The sequence below is a fragment of the Sceloporus undulatus genome, chromosome 7, assembly GCF_019175285.1.
Source record: "Sceloporus undulatus isolate JIND9_A2432 ecotype Alabama chromosome 7, SceUnd_v1.1, whole genome shotgun sequence".
Taxonomy (NCBI): Eukaryota; Metazoa; Chordata; class Lepidosauria; order Squamata; family Phrynosomatidae; genus Sceloporus; species Sceloporus undulatus.
Genome location: NC_056528.1, coordinates 35000361 through 35022775, shown reverse-complemented (window position 1 = coordinate 35022775; position 22415 = coordinate 35000361).

Here is a 22415-nt window from a genome sequence, read left to right as displayed (position 1 = left end):
GGAGCATCTGTTTGCAGACTGCCAGTTCAGCGAGCGAGCCAAAAATGAACCTTAGTAACGGTGCATCGAGACAGCTGAGTGGGAAGACAGATACATAATTTAGAATCAATAGGGGCTGATGTGGAAAAGAGCTGCCACTGGATTTTTTTCTGAGAACGAAATCAGAGGTGGATTTGGAGGATGCGGTTTAGGCGTCAAACAGTTCAGGGAGAAGGAAACTTGGCCGTTTTCAATGGCCCTTCAAAACATCTTATGAGAGCATGGCTGATATCATGAATTACACTAGCGCAATGAAAATGCCCTTCTTACTCCCTTGTTGCCAGGTCACTTGGCCCCCTTCCACAGCCATTCAGTGGCCAGGGGATGATGGGAGATGGTTAGCTGGGTTTCAGCATCTGGCTGCAGAAGACAAGGACAGTCTTGTCCTAGAGACCAGACCAAGAGAGAGGGAAACACCTCTATTTTTTTATTTTTATTTTTAAGGTTTAATGATGATTGCATTTTAATTAAGGGATGACGATGGAATTTTAGTTTGTATAAGTTATGTATTGTTTAGATGTTTTATTTATTTGCTAAATCATTTATGTAGTTTATGTATTTTATGTTATTTTGTAAACTGGCTTGATCTTTTGGAAAGGTATATAAATAATTTATTATTATTATTTAGACCTCAGACTTCCTAGGGGTCCTACTGGGGGTCTGGGAAGATGATGGTGTTTTCGTTCAGTTGGCTGCTAAAGCTAAGCTAGCTGTGGTCTAGCTACCCCATTCCCATCATCCATTGCCAGGCACCTTAGCCAAGCACTGTAGATTGCTCTCTCTATATATACGTCTTTATGTATACTGTTGTTGTTGTTTGCTTTCAAGTAATTTCCTTCTTATGGTGACCCTAAGGTGAACCTATCATATTTTCTTGGCAAGATTTGTTCAGAGGAGGTTTGCCCTTGTCTTGCCCTGAGGCTGAGAGTATGTGACATGCCCAAAGTCATCCAATGGGTTTCTATGGCTAAGCCAGGAATCAAACCTTGATCTCCAAAGCCATAGTCCAACACTCAAACCACTATGCCATGCTGGCACCTGTACTACTATACTATTTAGGAAATAGGCCTAAATTCAATTGCCGATCCCTGCTAAAGTAGACTTGCTGAATCAAGTTTTTAATGGTGTATGTACATTTTATTGATTCATTGGTTTCACAGTTAGTTTGCCCTATGTAAATGTACCAATGGAAAACTGCTCTAGCATCAACATCTAAAATCTTTTTCGATCCAAAGCTATTTTTGGTTGCGTAAAAAATAATGTTTCAGAAGTACTGGATACTATTATACCTTTGCAGAAAGAAAATGCCTGCCATGTCCTGTGAACAATATTGCCTTGTGACTAATGGTGTGAGTGTGTTCAGTTGTTCTTCATTTTTAGATGCATGTGTTACAACATTAATTTTGCATTTGGATTTTTTTAAAAAAAACTAGATGCCCATATTCTTTTAAATACAGGCATGCAATACTATTTATTTATTTATTTATTTATTTATTTATTTATTTATGTATTTATTCCATTTGTACTCTGCCATTCTTCTGTCAGAGAGTGAGCATGGTGTGCTGGTTTGCATGTTGGACTAGGACACTGGAAGAACTGAATGAATTCCTGTTTGAAATAATAATAATAAAAAAACTTTATTATGGTAACAATGCAAGTAACTTCTTCCTTTGAATAATAGCATGCAAAATCCACAAAATAGTGATACCTTTATTAAGCCAACCCAAATGCATAATCCACAGGCTTGCATACCCAGAACACCACCAACAACATCTTGACAAAATGCTGGAGTGCTACAAAAGCAAATGGGTGGGTCTTGGAGCAAATCATGTCTGAACTCTCACTAGATGCCAAGAGACCTAAACTGAGGCTGATGTACTATGGCCATATCATGAGAAGACATGGCTCACCTGAAGAGACAATAATGTTTGGTAAGATAGAAGGCAGTAGGAAAAGAGGAAGGCCTCCTTACAAGTGGATAGATTCCATACAGCCCTGAATATGCAAGACATGAGCAGGACAATTGATGATCAGGGATCTTGGAGGTCTCTCATTCATAGTATAAGTCAACATGACAGCAAATAACAAGCACAACAATATGTGATTCAAGTGATGCTGGCTTGTGTTTCTGCTTTGTGCTCTGATTCTGAGCTGACAATCAGATGGGCATTTGGATACTCAGATTTTTGAAAGTAACCAAAGTAATGATTTCAGTTATTTTCCAGAAACAGGAAAATAGCTTTACTATAATGGTAACCAACACTTTTTGGGAGGAGGAGGCTTGAAATGATAACGGTTCATAACTGCTTTTAAAAGTGACATTCCCAGCTTTGACTCGAACATGCTGAATGCTTGAAAAGTCATCACTATTGTATTAAATACGTCCCTATTACTGGATGGCATACCTGCTCCTTTTCCAGACTAAGGAGGGAGGCTGGTTTCCCCTTAGGCGAGATTTGACACTGCATGCCATTTCCATTTCTATTGGTGTGAAATTTCTCTCTCTCTCTCTTGCAAGAGTGCCTTGAGAGGTTTGATGGGCAGTTTTAATCAATCCATCAAAAAGAAATAAAGAACGGGAGGTTGTGAACTATTTTCATTATTAAATAGTGTTGATCAAGAAAAGAGCCCAGTGTTCTTTGCTGCAAATCCCTGTATAAAATGAAAGCTGAAAATGAATGCAACTGTCTTCTGGCTCTGAAACACCTTGGAGGCATCAAACCAGAATACGGAAATGGTATTTTTCTACATGCCTGTATAGTTTTAGATCTGTATATGGAAATAGCAAAAGCTTGCCTAAATACTTAAAGCAGTGGTTCCCAAACTTTGGTCCTCCAGGTGTTATAGACTTCATTTCCCAGCACTCCTAGCCACCTTTGCCCACATTAAGGAATTCTGGGAGATGAAGTCCGAAACATTGGGGGTACCAAAGACACCACATCACATCTGATCCTGAACGCTAAACATGGTCAGCATTTGGATATAGCCAACACTAGGTGCTGTTGGCTATATTTCAGAGGAAGGATCTGGAAAAACTACCTCTGAGTCTTTTTTGCCCAAAAAATCCCATTAAATTCATGGGGTCCCCATAAGTTGACAGGAGACTAGAAGGCATGCAGATACAAAAAGAGAAGGAGGATTATCCAAGGGTGTGGTAAAATGAGGGCATTGTTGCCCTATATAAATTCTGTCACCCGTGACATTTTCCTTCATCTCCCAAATTTCTAGCATTGTAGCTTAAAATATCTGATGAGCATTTAAAACCAAGATCCATGTCTGAGCAGCGCATAGTGCTGTGATTTGTGGGCACCAATGGGAGTGAGGCCATTGGTACCCACATGTTGGGCATTGTGTCAGTGCCATGATCCTGGATGACAGTGGGAATAGTCAAAGGTTGTATCAGTTCAGTCCATCCTCTCTGATCCTTCTTTCATCTCAACAGCTTGATGCACCCTTCTGTCTGCAGTGCAGGGTAAGCAGTGACATATTCAAGTCCTTTGCTCCAAGTCTGAAGTCAAGTCTGAAGTCTCTACCTTCATGTCTCAAGTCCTTGCAAGTTACTTTCGAGTCAAGTGTCAAGTCTGAAAGCCACCTTTTAAAAGAAGTGAGGCATCTTTCTTAAACAGGAATAGCAAATGCATTAAGCAATGAGCTTGAGTTGAAATTAGTTTTGCTTGGCTGCCTGTCTTCACTGCACATCAGAGCAGCCCCCTAAAGCTGGAAGGTCCCAGTTGCAATGTTGACTTGACTTCATTATCACTGGATAGATATCTTTCCTGATGTTCCGGCATCTTTGGGCCCCAAAGCAAATATTTGTGAAACAATTCAGTCTTCCATGTTTTCTGGGAGCAGCTACCTCATGTAAAACCAAGAGAAAATAGGGTTAAAAGAAAGTAGATATAAATTGTTCATTTTTAATATAAACCCTTTATATTTAAAAGACAGAATAGAAAACTAAAGATGACAAAAGTCTGAATGCATCTGAGGTAATTATGCTGAAAATTACATTTCATTTGTTTCCTTTATATTACTTTTTTCCCTTGGATCGTCGATAGCTGCTAGAGACTGTCGAAAATGAAATATCTCTGAATATTACATTCCTTTAAGAAGGTGCCACGGGCTCTTTAACGTGGTCTTTTATTTCTCGCTCTAATTTATTCTTCTTTGTGGTGTCTGTAAGAACCCTTTAGAAAGTGTAGTGCCTGGCCCTGATCTGAGAACAGCCAATTTCTACTGCTCTGTCTTCTCAAAGAATGACAGTGTTAATATGGGGTAAAAGAATACTCTTGCTTTTACAACATGTTCTCCGGCGTAAGAGCTTTGATCTCCACTTATTTCTTTTTTTAACAAATGGAGTTGCTATTTATTATTTTCTTTAAGGATTTGTTCGTTGCTTCTCAGCTTACCAGGACCCCTGAAGCTGATGTACAAAAGATACAAACATTATTTAAAAGATTACATATAGACAAATAAAAACCATTAAAAGCGGCATCTGCAAATAGAGCAAGGCTGCATCTGCACTGCAAAAACAATGCAGTTTGACGCTGCTTTAACTGCCATGGGATTCTGAGATTTGTAGTTTTAGGAGCTGTTTAGCCTTCATTGCCAAAGAGCTCTGGTGCCACAACAAATTACCAATCTCAGGATTTCTGGTTCATTGTTAAGGTGGCTGTGGCCTTAATTGTTGGGGATTCAGCTATATTCAGGTACTTGACAGTGTTTCTTTTCACTATGTTAATATCGCAGCAGGAGAACAGAGTGTATGTTAAATATTAACCACCTCTGAGAGATTTATTTGTAAAAAGTATAATACAAAAAGAGTGAAAAAGCCACCATCGTCAGTCCCCATTAATCTTGTCTGAAAGCCAGAAACAGCCTGTGTAATTATTCAGAACACATTATGTCCTTCCAACATGCATAGCTCATGTAACCGAGCTCACCAAGCCAATGCATGCCCACCAGCTCTAGACTTTGTGCTGAACAGGCCAATGGAGAAGGAACACTCAGCCAAAGCATCTCCACAAGACACTTTGGAGGGGATGAAAATGCTAAAATTAAAAAGCATTGAAATCAGTACAAAACGGACAGTTCGTATGCCACCAGACAGACTTAAGAGCCCAGAAACACACTTTGAATGGGGATAGACTGGAATAGGAGGAGTCGTGCAGCATCATTCTGCACTTATCTAGCACTAGATCTCAGATGCAATGTCTGGATAGGAGTTTTGTTGCTGTTGTGTGCCTTGGAGTCATTTCCGACTTATGGCATCCCTAAGGCTAATCTATCCTGGGGTTTTCTTGGCAAGATTTATTCAGAGGAGGTTTGCCATTGCCTTTCCTTGAAGCTGAGAGCATGTGACCTGCCCACGGTCACCCAGTGGTTTTCATGGCCAAGCTGGGATTTGAACACTGGGCTCCAGAGTCATTGTCCAATTCTCAAACCACTGCACCATGTTGGAAGTTGATTTTTCAGTAAGTTGGAGATCTTCTAAATTGAAGCTGGATTGCTTTGTCCAGTAAATAAGATTGTGCTGATGAAAAAAAGATTTCAGATTTCCTCAAGGAAATCTGGCCTATTGGTCAAAACAAAAAATAATAATATTGGGTGCGATTTGAAACCGTATCTGAATTTTAAAAAGGTAGCCATGGTTGTTAAGAAAGAATATAGTAAAGGTGAACATGGCAGCGCTTTTATAGCTGGAGATTAATTTTAGAAGGTCCCCTGAGACCATAATACACTCACTCAGGAGTGATTTGCATTACTCTCAATGGATTTATTTCTGAGTAGAGATATCTGGTTAAGAAGAAAATCAAAAGAAGCCATATTAGAGACAATTATTGAGTGGTTGGTGGGCATGGGACACTTCCGCTCCCTGAAAAAATATCCCCTTCTGTAGGTGTTATGAAGTGATTTCTGTCTAGATTTAGAATCCCACTCCTTTTTCTGGGGAAAAGGGTAGGATATAAATAAAGTTTAATAATAATAATAATAATAATAATAATAGAAGATGGTTTGGGTACTCTCCAAATCCACAGGTCGTAAGAATGCCATTCTGACAAGTGTTTCCTGCGTCAAAATGGTTGCCATTGAAGAAGCAGAAGGTAATGGATTATAGCCGATAAAGCCAACCTAGGTGAGTAAGAGCAAACACAATACCATTTGAAAATTACACAGGTAGTGCAAGTTTAATCTATGGCATCAAAAGAAAGCCTGCTATTAACTTAGACAGAAGCATGAGTGAGTGAGCTGATCCGCATCAGTCACATTTGTCACAGTGTAAACACCCCTGACCACACAGAGCCAAACGGTGCATAGAGAAGAGCTGTGGAAAAGCTCTCGGATTGTGTTTCAAAGCTGCCAATTATTGGCACAACAAGCAATTTGAAAAATGACAGTTTAGAAAGTCTCTCCTCCTTGTGGATTTCTGATCATTTTCTAAGAGGAAGACTTTTCCTTTGTGCAATTTAAATGCCCAACGATTGTGTAACAGCTGGTAGCTTTTGAGTGCTTTTTTCTTCTCTGCCCCTCTGAAAGTGATTCCAAGAAGGAAGAATTTCCCAGTTCATAGTGCTGCTGGTTAGTGAATCTGCAGCAGGTTTAATCCCGGAACATTACATATGTTATAAAACTACGGTAGTTAATGTACCAGACACAAGTAGGCACTCTCACCCGTTTGATTGTATTTCTTGGTCCTGGGCCAATAGCATAGAACATTCTGTGAACTATCTCCACTATTCATAGGTTTATCCACTTATTTTCCATTTATGTAGACCCAGTCCCCTTAATACCCTTTCCCCCTAACTACCTTTACTACTAACAACTAACTATTAATCTTTGTCCCCTAACTACCTTTAGGACCATTGTTAAAGGTGAACTTGTCATCCTATCGTCAAACCACAGTTTTTGCATTTCTATTGCCATTAATTCACACACACCATCCATTCATTGGCATAAATGTCTTGTCCGTAGATGCTTCATTCCAAACATCTGATGAAGTAAACTTGATCTATGAAAACGCATGCTACAAGCTTTTTTTCTTTCAGTCTCAAAGGTGCTACAAGATCCCTTTGCAGGTTTAAACCAGACTTTAAAGGAGGTATTATTTGTTGTTAGCTGCTATCAAGTCAACTTTATGGTGACCCTGTGAATGAGAACCTCCAGGTTACTCTGCCTATCCTCAGCAGCCCTGCTCAGGTCTTGCAGACTCAGACCCATAGCTTCTTTGATAGAGTCTATCCATCTGGAATCTGGTCTTCCTCTTTCCCTACTGCCTTCTACCTTATTATTATCTAGTGAATTGTGGTTTCTTATGATATGTCCAAAGTACAGCAGTCTCACTTTAGGTCTCTTGGCTTCTAGCGAGATTTCAGGCTCGATTTGCTCTGGAACCCATTGATTTGCTTTTTTAGCAGTCTGCAGTATCAACAGAACTCTTCTACAGCATACATTTCAAATGAGTTGATTTTCTTCCTATCCATTTCCCTCACTGTCTAGCCTTCACAACCATAGACAGAAATGGAAAGTATGATGGCATGGACAATGCTAACTTAAGTATTCAATTATATATTTTGACACTTCAGGATCTTGTCTAGTTCCTTCCATGTCCTTGTCTTCTTCTGTTTTCTTGGCTGTGATCTCCATTCTCATTAATGGCTGATCTAAGGTCTCTAGTAAAGTGTCTTCTTCCAAGATGCTAATCCTATTTTCAAAATAAGTTCTGTAACTTTTACTCCAAACTTTGAGAACACTATCCAAGGCTGGTTTAGCATGCAGTTCTGCAGTTTGTGTACTTTATTTCTACCCAAGATCCACCTCTAAATATGGATGTGCATCTGGTCTCACACAGAATGTGTCTGATTATTTCACTTTATCAGCAATCTTCTAAATATAAATCTCTGTCAGGAGAGCTGTTTCCAAACATTTGCCTTATTTTGTAGTTTATTTTCCTTCCCCTGGCATACCACTGCTCAGTTTCTTTTATTTCTGCTAGGTTGCTTGCCTGTCTCTTTTAGTTAAGAGTTCACCTTGTGGCTGATGAATGGACAAATCTGTTCATACCTTGCATCAAAAAATAAAGTAGCTAGATCTTCTTCCATGATGTTAGCACTGGGCTATTTGGAATCAGAAGCATGCAGCATGCTAAAAGAGTGACTCCCAATAGAATGAGACCAGAAACCAGAAAAGATGGGAGAGGGTGAATTTAAAAGCACCTTAAATTTCACCTAGAATAATAGCACTCTAATTGTGTCATGGGCAAAAGCAGAGCAATTGTTGAATATTAAGAAGACAGAAATAACAACCACAGATGATTTACCTAACTTTTAAATAGGTAAAAAGACATAGAAATGTCTAAAGATTTCCCACGGCACAGACATTAACCACAATGAAGACTTTAGACAAAAATTTGGAAGATTCGAGGCAGCCATGAAGGAGCTATTTAAGATTTTTAAACGTCTTACAAGATTCTTAAAATATAACCATTTTTCAATCTACTGCAGGAGGGATGGCGGCTTGTGGCCCTGCAATATAGCCAATGATGAAGGGTGATGGGAGATGCAATTCAATAACGTCCAGAGGGCTACCCCTTCTATACAGCTTCCAATGATCCACTCAGCAGACAGTATATCCTTGGCCAAATCTGATGCATGAACATTTCTGAATATTCTGCAGTCATTTGAAGCAGGTTTTTAGTGAGCAGGTATCTAATATATGAAAGGTTATTTCCTTAGAAATTTGATGTTATCCAGTTATCCTTAGCTCTGGACACATGCTATGTTAAAAACATAGGTTGGGATCTAGGAGTCTTAGTAGACCACAAGCTGAACATGAGCCAACAGTGTGACGTGGCAGCTAAAAAAGGCCAATGCAATTTTACCCGGGATCAAGAGGAATATATGTCTAGATCAGGGGAAGTAATACTACCACTTTATTCTGCTCTGGTCAAACCTCAAACTGGAATAATGTGTCAATTTCTGGGCACTACCATTCAAGAGGGATATTGACTAGAGGAGGGCAACCAAAATGGTGAAAGGTCTGGAGACCATGCCCTTTGAGGAGTAGCTTAGGGAGCTGGACATGTTTAGCCTGGAGAAAAGAAGGTTATGAGGTGACATGATATTCATGGTTAAATATTTAAGGGATGTCATACTGAAGATGGAGCAAGCTTATTTTCTGTTGCTTCAGAGTCTAGGACCCGGAACAATGGATGCAAGCTACAGGAAAAGCAATTCCCCCTAAAATTAGGAAGAACTTCCTAATGGTAAGAGCTGTTTGACAATGGAATGCACTGTTTTGGAGAGAGGTGGAGTCACCTTCATTGAAGGTTTTCAGAGACTGGATGGCCAGCTTTATGATTCTATGAAACTAGAATCAGATTTATGGGTGTGTAACCTGGACTTATGCATCTGTAGCAGATTCTTATTCATCTGAGTTACACCATCCAAGGTTTACACATCCTGCAACATCCTGTTCCTTTATTTTCCAAGAAGCATGTTCATGCCACAATGCCAAGCATTAGTCCAAAGCATACACAGCAAAATGCCTCTCTAAAGGGCTCTGGATGCAACTGTGGGATTTTGTCTACACTGTTCTCTTCCATGTCAGGACTCAGAGTGCCCTGAAGCAGGCAACTATACTGTATTTTCTAACAGCCTGGTTGTACGGACTTAGTATGCGCTTACTGGAGTTTCTAGATCAGGCTGCCTTTTTGCCAGGTTCTTAGCTGTTGTGAATCAGTGCCTCTTCATAGATAGCTCTTGGCAAATTTTCCTGTTATATTTTTAGATTATAAAATGAGCAGAGACGCCAGCCATTCAGGATTCATTTCTTGAGGCAATGCTGTACTTAATAGTCTCAAAAGACAGCTGGGTTCTTTTGGCCATAACAATTACAGATTTATAGGTAATAAAAGACCTACAATCTGCTTTAATACCCTAGCATCAAACAAAGCTTGTCTGGTAGCCTTTCATTTGCTAGTGTGAATGGCGTAAAAGATGGTTCCTTTTCTCTCTTTGTTGGGGGAAAAAAATCATAACTATATTGCCTCACCCCCCTCTGTGAGCAAAAGCATTAATGCAACGTCAAGCTTTTGCTAATGAAAGCTTATGCTTTAAGGCGTACACATTCCTAAAGGTCATATTTTAAGTAGCAGAAAGAAAAGATGTCAGACTCTGAGCAATGGCTCCTTGCATGGAACATTTTTGAATTCTAAATTTAATGTATAACAATATTCAAATTTTGATGCTTCTGTCAGTTATTTTTCCTCACAGTGTATTTGCTTCTACAAAAGAAGCATGCAGATTTTCAGTACTGGGAAAGAAAGGGAATTATTTGGAGAATCTGCAATTTTTCACTTGGGAGAAAGTATACTCCCCCCCTCCCCAAATTAACTTTCTGCTATGAACGATGGCTAAGATTCTACATTGCATTGGTAACTCCATAAGCATTTCTTTTTGTTATTGTGTGCCTTCAAGTTGTTTCTGACGTCTGTTAACCCTAAGGAGACCTGTCATGGGGTTTTCTTGGCAAGATATGTTCAGAGGAGGTGTGAGATTGCCTTCCACTGAGGCTGAGAGTGTGTGACTTGCCCAAGGTCACCCAGTGGGTTTCATAGCCAAGTGGGGAATCTAGCCCTGGTCTCTAGTGCAGCACTCAAATACTATGCCATGCTTGGCTAACCTAAGGAATTGATATCCGGAACCCACCTTAAATCAGAAAGAGCATTTCCATGAAGTGAAGGTCTACAGTTTGGGTGAGTGGTTGCTTCACAATGACACAACTAGTAGTGCAATAAGGCTCTCCCAGCTACAAGCTTCTGCTCATTGCACCACAACTTCAGTGTAGGAGGTTCCTAGCCACCTGGTGCTGAAAAGCCCAACTCAAGTGCATCACAGACATCCATCGAACAGGAGGCTCCCACTGGTGGGTTCTGGGGGGGGGGATATTTTATGATCATAGCAAAAGTACCATGATTCTGAATATCTAATACGGAACAGTTGTGGATCACTAACTCTGGGGCTACTGCCACACTGCAGAATTAATGCAGTTTGACACCACATCAACTGCCATGGATCAGTGCTATGGAATTTTGGGATCTGTAGTTTTGTGAGAGGTTTAGCCTTCTCTCTCAGAGGGCTCTCATGCCACAGCAAACTATAAAACCCATGTTTCCATAGGATGGAAACATGGTCATTCAAGTGGTGTCAATGCGCATTAATTCTGCAGTACAACAGCAGCCTAGGTTACGAATCCGTAACTGCAATGCAGGATACCGGTCACAATAGAATTCTTCCATTTTAAGCTGCTGCAGCAGCATCAAACCAAATTGGACTCTCAGTCCAATTTGCATAGCTAACGATCAACTGGAGAAAAAAAAAGAGCTGTAGGGTGACAAATGTCGATATTACATTGGGGAGGTACAACCTGCATAGCTATTCCATTTGCATTCCCATGATTTGGGATGGAGAGACAGAGGGAGAGATGTAACTGGGAAAAGCCAAACTGTTTGGTCTCAGTGGAGATAATGGAGTAGACCTCCTTGCTGTTCAGCCTTTGTCTCATCTCACCCCTTCATAGTTTTTGAACTGAAAAGGAACTTCAGGGAAGAAACAAGTGCAATGCCATTAGTCAAAGAAGTGTGACTTCTCCTCTCTACTGGAGATTGCAACCCTGCTTGTAGTTCTGACACTAACCACTGTGTTATCATTGGTGCCCAAGAATGCTGTGCATGCTAGAATATTCCTACTAATGATCAAAATTTTACAAGGCGGTTAGAGCAGTGAGTTCTCCCTAAACTGTCAGTTTCTCATGGTTTGCTTTTTCTCTCTCCTTTTTTTTTTTTTTTTTTTGGTCCGAGTTCAGCTCTCTGTCTCTGCACCAGCAATGGTGAACTGACATCAGTGACCTTGCTTGCAGAACGCAAGACCAAAATGAGGTGTATGTGTTTGGAGGGGGGGGAGGACTGCAAGAAAAGTGAAAAGGAAAAGACAAGATAACTATGGGAGATATGACATAAAGGTGACCGGTTTGCTGTGTTAAATACCGCTGGGCTAATTAAACGCAGCATCTCTTGAAATGAAGAGCTGGGGAAAGATGAGGCAGTCAGTTGTGATCACTGCATATGTCACAAAGGATTAGGATTCTGCCCTTTGCTAAGAGGCAAGAAAGGAAGAAAGTGTTGTTTTTGAAAGATAGAGATGGAGGAGCTGGGAGGGTTGTGGAAAGCAACCCACTGAGAGGCTTTGGGACAGGGAGGAAGAGAAAAGTATGAAGCGCATATGGAAGATTTTGTCCTCATCCACTGAGAGAAGACAGAGGATGAAAATGGAAAAAGGCTGGGTTGAACTCTGAGTGGCAACTTGTAACAGGGACAGTTCAGGACCCTGGACAAAGAAAAAGAAACCATGTCAACATCCTGGAACAAATGTTCAGCACCACGGACAGCAATGATCCAAATATGAAGGTTTTGCCCTCTGGCCTAGAGCAGTAGCTCTCAACTTTTTGTTCTCCAGATGTTTCGAGCTTCAGGCCTCCAAAGCCTGAGTCAACAAGGCCAATGGAAGGGAGTTCTAGGAGCTGAAGTACAAGAATATCTGGAAGACCAAAGATTGGGAACTGCTGGTGTAGAGAGTTATGTCTGAAGGAGAGTTACCCGCTGCAGAGGGTGATGCATCTGGTCATGTCACAGTGCCATTTATGGGAATTCCTTGTGGGGTACCATAGCAATGATTTTTCAGAGTAAATTTTGCTTGATGGCAAAACAAAGTCTTAAATGTCAAGTCTGCCTTCTTTAGCATTTGACTGTGGTGTGGCGCGTAATGTATCCGTCTGTGCATAGATGTCCCCTGGTGTCATATCTCTATTATTGAGTGGGATAGCCACCCACATGTTGTGAGTCTTGCCAGGGCGCACTTTGTGTTTCAATATTTTGACCTTGGAGAACTTGTGCCATGCAGTGTCATGGGCTGAAGTTCTAAGGGCAAGCTGGAGACAGGAAAACTACATCTCATGGAATTTGGTAGGACTTCAGAGCAAACATATTTTGGACAGTGCTATGAGAGTATAAGCTGAGAATTATCTGGTTCAGTTTTTCATTCAGTGGGGCAGGATATGACACAATTTTAATACAGTATTGCTCTAAATGTTTCTCTGCTTGTGAAATCTTGAAAAGCAATGTGTTTTATTCTACAGGCCAGAAATATGTGCATATGTCTGTACATATATGCATGTGCAGATAACATCTCTGTGCAAATTCTGCCATTTTCCATTAATAATGCTGCTAACTTCATTAATGCAATGAGGTTAGCACACAATATTTGAAAAGCCTCCACTTTAATTGTCATTAATTGCAGAACTTTAAATGCAAATACTTCTCCCAGAAGTGTTTGCAATCACTGACGTCCTATTTAGGAAGTAGGTCAGAGTCTCTTTATTATGCGGCAGAGTTGATTTATTTCCTAGATATTTTTCTTTATGAAAAGCACTATGGAGAAAAGTGCCTTTGATTATTAAAATGTGACCTGCTGACAGATAGGTTCAGTCGCGAGACGCTCCGGTCTTTTCCTTCGAAGAACATTCCATTTACATTCTCCCAAATAAATGCTTTTGCCAGCCGAGAGATGAGAATCCCAATGGATTTAATTAACAACTTGTCTGCCCTGATCTAACTGTGCATTCCAGCAGAGACATTGAAGCTCCCCTCAGAAAATAAATACCTAACTCAAGAGCAAATAAAGCTCTGAGAATACTGATAAGATACATGCTGACTATCCATAGAGGATGGATGAATGTGCAAGATGGGAACGGCGAACAGGTTTGTCGGTGGTTATTAGACATGTATCAGAAATAACCCCAGAAATATTTGTTCAGTGTGTGGCCACTAATCATCCTGGATGGAGGATTCTGGGAACTGTGATCCAATGCAATATTATTCCCAAGATGTGATCAGACTCTCTTAAGACGTGAAGCTATGTGCCTTCATTTGACTGAAACACACTAAGAGAGAAAGAGATTGAGAGAAAGAAAAAGAAAAAAGAGGGAGGGAGGGAGTAGATGCAGGGAATGACTGGAAGCAAAGTCTCTAAGTGACACAGATGCTGAGCATATATGGCAAGACCCTTGCCCAGATGCCAAGCAGCATCAGGCTACTGGTAGAAATGGTGTGTGAGGCTGACAGGAGCAGTTCAGATGTAGGCAGGTCCTTCCAGGGAAAGCCCCGAGGGACCTGGACTTTGTCAGCTGTGTCCATGAGCCCCTCTCAGAAAATAGCCAGCTGGCACAAAGGCTACCCAGCTGATACACGGGGCTAATGGTAAGAGTTCTCCTTTGCACAACTGGAGGAGGGCTGTCACTGCCTTCTTTACGGAAAGTATTCCCCTTTCCCTTTACAGCAACTGTTAGGATTAGTTCCAATTTTTTAATGAAGGGAACAGTGTTGGACCAGAGCCTGACTTAGTGCCCAAAGGGATGCCCTGTTTCATGAAATCATGCTTAAATGTGGCAGGGTTTTTTTGGTCACATTTTATCCTCTTTTTCTTCCCATAGTTTGGTGCAGCAACTATACTGGCTGTGATCCTACATCTGGCAGACAAGAGTATTACGCTCCACAGTTGTACATCACCTGGGAAGTCAGCTTTCAAGTGTCTGTATGTGTATGGGAAAAGGGTGCTTTTGCACCACAGTGACCTCAGGAATGATGAAGAGAATCAGGCATTGGGATTGATTGTGTCTAACACTGGAGGATTATGACAAGGCAGATATATGTCCTATGTGATCAAAGATTAATATATCCTGCCTCTGCTTACAGGCATATTGATTTTGCTCTTTCACATCAGTCATCGTAATCACCTTGTTGTAAACAAGGTATAAAATTAGAGAATTGGGTGGAGTGGAGGATTACTTCTAGATGACTGGACTGGAGAACATTAAAAAACACCCTTTTTAGGCGCTGGAAGATTAGGCCAGCAAGGTCATCTGTTCTCTGCAGCATAGCTATACATGTCAAATCATTCAACTGATTGCCTTCAGCCTGAAAAATATTTTGGTTTATGTCAAACTACTCACGAACTATTGAAAATCAAATCCTGCCTTCCAGCTATCTTAATCCATACAAACACGGACTGAATTGGGATTATGTAGACTAAATTTTCATGCGTGGATTTATGTGTTGATCTTGCTACGCAGTCCTACTGTAGAATGGTCAAGTTGTGCAACTTATATGTACACTCAATGATGCAAATTAATGTGTAATGGTATACATTTGTTTGCATCCACATGAACATATGGATATATGCATGCACAGTGGCCGGAGATGAACAGTTCCATTTCTGTATAATTGAACTGAATGCACATGTTCTGCATCAAACGAAAATGATCAGTAGCATTTCTGTAGGGAAACATACTCATGCATAACACCCAAGAGAATTCTGGTGAAGTTGTGAAGGGCAGTATCCTAGGCCTACATGCAGAAATTTCCAGAGACAGATTTTCAGAGGGGAATTACAGCTACAGGTAAGGCAATCCAGGCAGTTCATGGAAGATGAATATTGACATAGCATAACAGATAAAGTATTACTGCGATTGGGGCAGCCCCTTTTTCCTGGATTACTTTGATGTTATAAGGTCTGAACTGATGCCTGGGACACCAACACTGGTTAGTGACCAGAATCATTCTGTGGGCATCTCCAGGCCTAGCACGATGCCATTGGGTTATCATCTCCTTGCATTAATATATCCAGAATGCCATTGGGACACTAGGCCAGCATCTAAATCAACATGCAAATGGTTATTCTATCTTAGAGGTTTTTGAAGTTGCAGTTATTCCATGAGCACATACACAATACCCTCTCTCACTTTTGACTTGGTGAATCAAATGATTGGTGACTAATAGACTGTTGTGCAATGACCTGAGTCAAAGCTACTTGACAGAGCCTTTATACAGACTAAAAAAACCCACTGGTATGAAAACTTCTGGCTGCCACTAAAGCTAATGTAACTATGTCGGTATATTTTAATAGTACAGCATACCCTCCCCTTATGTGGGGATCTGTTCCAGATCCCTCTGTGCAAGGAGAAATCTGCATTTGCTGGAACCTCATTAGAAGTAATGGAGCTCACACCCATAGCATGCAACTGTGTGTGCACGCCATGGGCGTGCACCCCATTACTTTTTCCAGGGCATGCGAGGGGCTTTTCTGGCACAACTTTCAGCGTATGGCGAAAACCGTGTATGCCATGCCCGCATAAAACACAGACGCACTGTATATTAAAAGTATGTTGAGAGACAGTGTGGTGTAGTGGTTTGAACATTGGAGTACAACTCTGGAGAACAGGATTGGAATCCCCACTCAGCCATTAAAACTTACTGTGTAACCTTGGGCAAGTCACACTCCTTCAGCCTCAAAGGACAGCAAAAGCAAACCCCCTCTGAACAATTCCTGCCAAGAAAACCCGATGATAGGTTTCACTTAGGGTTGCCATAGTCAGAAACAGCTTGAAGGGACACAACACTAACAAATAATGTGCAAGGCCTTTGCTTTTGTTTCAGACTCTCATTTCACATAACTCAGAATGCTGAGCTACTCTCTCACTCTTAGCTTCCAAAAACCTTTGCTTCTGTGGCAAGATGCCAACGTGCTTTGAAAAATCAGAAGTTGTTTGGCGCATTCAACCAGTTACTGCGTACTGCAGTTCAACTCAATTTCAAAGTGGGAACATATCTACCAATAGCACATTTTCTGAAGGCATGTGTAGGGAAAAAGGATTTTTCCTTTTTGTTTCACCTTATTTAAAAACTCCCTTTTCTCATAATCCCAGTGTATTGCTTTGCCTGAGCTGTCATCTCTAAATTTGCCTCATCTTTATCAGTGAAATTAAGTTGCAATTTAGATTTATGCAATCAGTGTAAAATGACTTAATGTTGCTAATGTTCTTTTTCTTTTCCATAAAATGTGTGTGGATGATCGGAACTCTTTCCCGCACAGTGGTGACTCATTGCTCCAGTGACAGTGAAGCAGTGACTGCGTTCTTTGCTTCTGAGTATGCCAAGTTCCTGTTTCTGGTGCAGATTGTTTCCATGATGGAAAGCCAATTCTGCACTGAATCTGCTCTTACCCTCTCTTAAACTGGCTCAAGCTAATTCACCTTTTGTTCTGGATTTTTCAGGAAAATCCAGAGCACTCCGCAGCAGTGCCGGGTGGCTGTTTACACATGTGTCCCATTGTGCTGTCTGCTACCGCTGCTGGTGCAAATCACTATCTCTGAGATCACAAGGAGGCACCCAGCCCATCCTTTAAAAAAAGCAACAACCCTGTTATAAATGCCTGTCTGAACAGGAAGGTCTGCCAGCCACAGATGCTGGCAAAACGTCATGAATAAACTCTTCTAGAACATGGCCACACAGCCTGAAAAACCCACAAAAAACTATGGATGCCAGCCATGAAATCCTTTGACTTCACATAGAAAGGTCTTTGCCTGTCAAGAAGGGTACATTCTGGTCTCCCTAGGAAGGGAGTCTCACAGTCCAGGGGCAGCCACAGAAAAGGCTCCCATCCTCATCAACTGTGCTTATGATGGTGGTGGGATGGAGTGCATCCTGAGGATCTCAGAGCCAAGGCTGGCTCATGTAGGGAGATATGATCTGCCAAATAGCCCGGACCTGAGCTATATATGCACTGCTGGAGAGTGTGGATGTGTGTGTGTGTGTGTGTGTGTGTGTGTGTGAGAGAGAGAGAGAGAGAGAGAGAGAATCCAGGGCAGGTCCAGGGCCAAATATATGGAAAGGTGTAGACAAGCCCTTAGTCTCAACTTTTTAAAGGAGCCTTCCAATGTGCTGAAATCTATCCCCCAAATAGGTTAAGCACCTTAGATAATTTGTTCAGACAAAATTCTGGAATGGATTCAAATGTCACTGATATTGATCACAGCCTCCATGACCTCCCAAGATACCTGAAATGTCATTTTAGACAAAATTTGTCTAAAGGTATGTTAACTTTTTGCAGTGGCAACATAGTAGCAATTCAACTTTTCCCAGTTGTAATACAATAACAATTGCAGGGCAGTGGCGGTGGCAGCTGTGGGGGGACTGAATGCAGTCGTGATAACTGATAAATTACTCTGGAAATTAATGGACTTTATGCTGTTGGTATACCTTGTTGGTATTCTTTGCATACCTGACTCTGTTGCTTCCGCATGGATGCATAAAAATTGAAAGTTGGTGTCCTGGAACTTTGGAGACTTCGAACTTCTTGCATGCCATGGTCTCCCCACAAATCTATGGCCTTATGAATAATACACCTAGACTGGAAAGAATGGTTTCAAAAGATGATTGATTGTTGCAATGGATTTCTGAGCAAGCGGAAGATTTACTTGAAAAATGACGGCGCCAAGTATTTTTGTGAAACATCATTTTGTGCGCCATCATAATTTAATTAAAGAAAGTTGTGGGTTTTTTGCGGTGCCTTTTTGTTGCTCCGTTTTATGTGGTCATCACTCACCCACACTATGCTTAAGCAAAAGAACGAAGCGGCTTTGTTAGACAGCCATTGTGTTGGAGAATGTGCTTGATCCACAGAGAGCGTGACTTCATGCTCACTGCATGCACCAGCTGCTTAATCTTCCTTTCATTTGAAAAGAAAGGTGTGAGAGGAGATGAATAAAGCTGTCAGTGAAGAGCAGGGGACATGCCAGTAATATTCATATACTTTTCCAGCTTGCAAGATACAGTTCCTTTAAAGAGAACCTCAAAAGTCCTGCCATAGCCACAGACACAAAGCATAACTCACAGTGCTGTCACAGTCAGTTGTAGTTAGCCGTATCTGGAAACAGATCTGGGATGGGTTGCTTTCCAAATCAGAGGTATTGCCATCTGTTGGGGGAGGTGCTGAGATGAAGGTAGTTGTCATGTCCTACCTGGAGAAGGCATTCCTGGGTGAAGAAGGGAAGAAAAGAGCCAGGATGATAGACCTTAGTTGAAGCCAGAGGAGGCTGGAACTGTCATGACTCTGGAAGAGACAAAACCTGTTCTATTCCAGGCAGGAGTTGCAGATTGAAAAAAAGAGGGAGAGGCATTTCACCCTGCAGAGCAGTGATTCCCAAATGTTGGTCTTCCATGTGTTTTGGACTTCAAGTCCAAGACGCCCCAGCCAGCATGGCTAGCAGTCAAGATTTCTGGGAGCTGAAGTCCAAAACACCTGGAGAACCAGTGTTTGGGAACCACTGCTATAGAATAGCAATGTAAATTAACAGACCAGGAGCAAAAGGTCAGGCAATGACCTGCTCCACTTTAAACATAGGACAGCAAGTTAATGAGGCCAGTTGGGCTGTTTAACTAATGGCTATAAATTAGCTCAGCCCAGGCCACTCCAGTGTTGCAGAACAACAGTTCCCAAATTTCAGTGCAACCCGGTCTGACATTTCTGGCTCCCAGGCTCTTTGACCATTGGTATGCTCATTTGGCCTGGTCTTTCTGTACCTCCCCTCAGCTTTGGATTCTGTTCAGGACTTCTTTTTGCGTTTGAATCTTAAGGCTGTATGGACCATGCTTCTGTTTGCCACCATCCACCACTGACATTTGGACATCTGTGGGAGTCCATGTACCTCAGCTGGTACCCTTGATGGCCACCCTTCCTACTTCTTCGTGCAGCAAACTGTCTTAGGAAATGGTGGATCCCCCCCCCCCCTCCCAGGACAGGTGGATGGCACAGAACCATCGTGGTACAGTGGTTTGAGCAATGGGCTATGACTGGGTTTGAATCCCTGTTTGCCCATAGAAACCCCCTGGCAGGTCACATTCTCTCAGAGTGAGGCAAATGCACCCCCCCCCCCCCCCCCGCAATGAATCTTGCCAAGAAAATCATGTGATAGCTTTGCCTTAGAGTCACCGTTAGTCAGAAATGACTTGAAGGTATACAACAGCAGCAGGAACAACAACTTTCTTTTAGGGATGTTGGAGTTGTATTTTGCATTGTAGATCCTGCACTGGGATTGGACTAGAAGACCTAAATCTCCCAACTGAAAAAGTCTTAAAATTCTAGCTACAGGGTACATCCACACTGCACAGTTATAATGACTGATTCAGCTGCCATAGCTCCATCCTATGGTAATTTGGTAAGGTGCTCAGAATTCTTTGCTAGATACCTCTAGTCAACTATAGAATTTTCTGGGTAAAAATTCTGAGTACCACATCAATTACCAAAAGCAACAAGACTTAACTTTCTCCTATATGTCCAATTTGACAGACCATTTTAGTTTACAATGAATGATGATGATCAGTTCCAAATGTGTGTGTGTTCCTTAAGGAGTTTTCCTTTTGCATCTGTCTGGAGGCTTAAATGACTGTTCAGAACAGAAGAGCTTTTAAGCCCATAAGTCTAATTGACATATTATGTAGCATTAAAATTTTTGAATGCTGGGAGCATGAAGCTAAATTTAGAATATACTTGGACTGTTAATCAACATGGGGAAAAAGAGTTCCACAGTCACATTCTGGCTAAGGTACACTTTTGCATGGCCTGTGGTTACTCACATGCCCATTCTGTAGAGGCATAATGGGAAAAGTCCTAACTTGTCATAGCATGTACATACATAACCATGGCTTGCATTGCAAGTGTATACAACCTTGTGCCATCAGTGTGATCATTTGTGACATGCTGTTATGCAGCTGTCTAATTGGAGACATCTGAATCTAGAACTGGAAGGCTTTCTAAATTCCTGTCATGCATTAGAAAAACTGGACTGAGAAGACACACAAGCAGGCTAGCTTAAGTATAGGTTTATAAGACTGGGACAAAGGCAAGTTCTTTGCACATTATCCTAGGGGAAGGTGAAGAGTGGTGCCTACCTAGGGAATGTTGTTGGGGGGAGGCTTTGGGAACAAGTCCTTTATGTTTAAGAAGTCTGAACATATACTCAGGTGCAAAGAAAATGGACTTATATTAGCTGATGTGACTGTGGATATCTTTTGCTGCTGTAAAATGTATGTATACCCTCCAACATTTCACAAATGAAAACAGGGACACGTGTTGCCCATAATGGCATCCATTATGTGTATGGCAAGTTGGAAGGTATGAGTATAGCATCCATTAAATGTACTTTTGCCTAATGGCCTTAGCTCTACTTGATCATCCTCATTTTTTTTAATGTGGTCATCCTGCTCTAAATTCCTGACAGTTCCCTATTTGAAAAAGTGGGACAACAGAGGATAAATTGGGAATACATTTGCCAGACTGGGACAGTTGGAGGGTATGGGTATGGCATCCATTATGCGTATGGCATAGTTGGAAGGTATGAGTTTGGCATCCATTAAATGTACTTCTGCTTAATGGCATCATCTCTACTTGATCATACTCAATTTGATTTTCATGTGGTTGTCCTGACCTAAGTCCCAACTCCTAACAGCTCTCTCTGTTTGGAGAGTGATGACCTGAAGTCAGCTGCCTCAATGGATAGGCTTTCCATGTAGCTGGGAAACCAGGGTTCCTGATTATGTGGAGCGTCTGCATGAGTAGAAGAGTTTCTCCTTGTCAGACTGTTGCTGTCAACATGAGGAGAATGATAACAGGTGGCTCTCAGGCTGCTGTGCTTCCCTGCTTTATTTAAACTAGGTGACTGAATGTCTGAATAGGGCTTGAGCTTCATTAAAAATTGCCATAAACACCAGCCATTCTTTATCTTACAACATCCACCCTTTTCATGCACTTAGATATAAAGAGAATTAATTAACATGTTGCTTTAGTAATGTGAATGCCACAGTGGGATTTTTTTTAAAACAATACCACCACACTTGGATTAAAATATGATAGGCCCACTGAGAGGCAAATTTAGATTATTGTGGTCTGTGTTTTGGGCTATCAGTCGATCATAGCTGAACCAGTTACCTGGACATTTCTTGGATGGGGAGATGTAAACCTTCTAATGATGCCATGCACTCATCTCATGCTCCTGATAGACAACTGTTTGGCCATCATTGTGAACAGAATGTTGCACTATATAGGACCTTGGTTTGATTCATTGGGGCTCTCCTTGTGTTCTTCTTAGGAAGTGTGCAGGATTGGATGCTCCTATGCTCCATATGTGTGTCAAGTCAGAAGTGGATCGGGTATATCTGGTTTTGCTTTTGCTCAGCAATCCCAGAACATCACCCTGGGGAATGAGGTCCCCCTCTTCAAAAAGCTGAGCTTTTGCTTCGATAAGAAGTCTCCAGCCTTCCCGCAAACAAGGGTTTTGCACTCAACATGCTCCCACCACGATGAACAAATGGCACAGTTTAATAAAATATTTACACTGTATGGTAAATACACAATATATAATTTATTCTGCATTGCAAAAAAGGATTTCCCTAAGTCATCTCTAAAAGTGCACCAATTGTATGGGTGCATAAA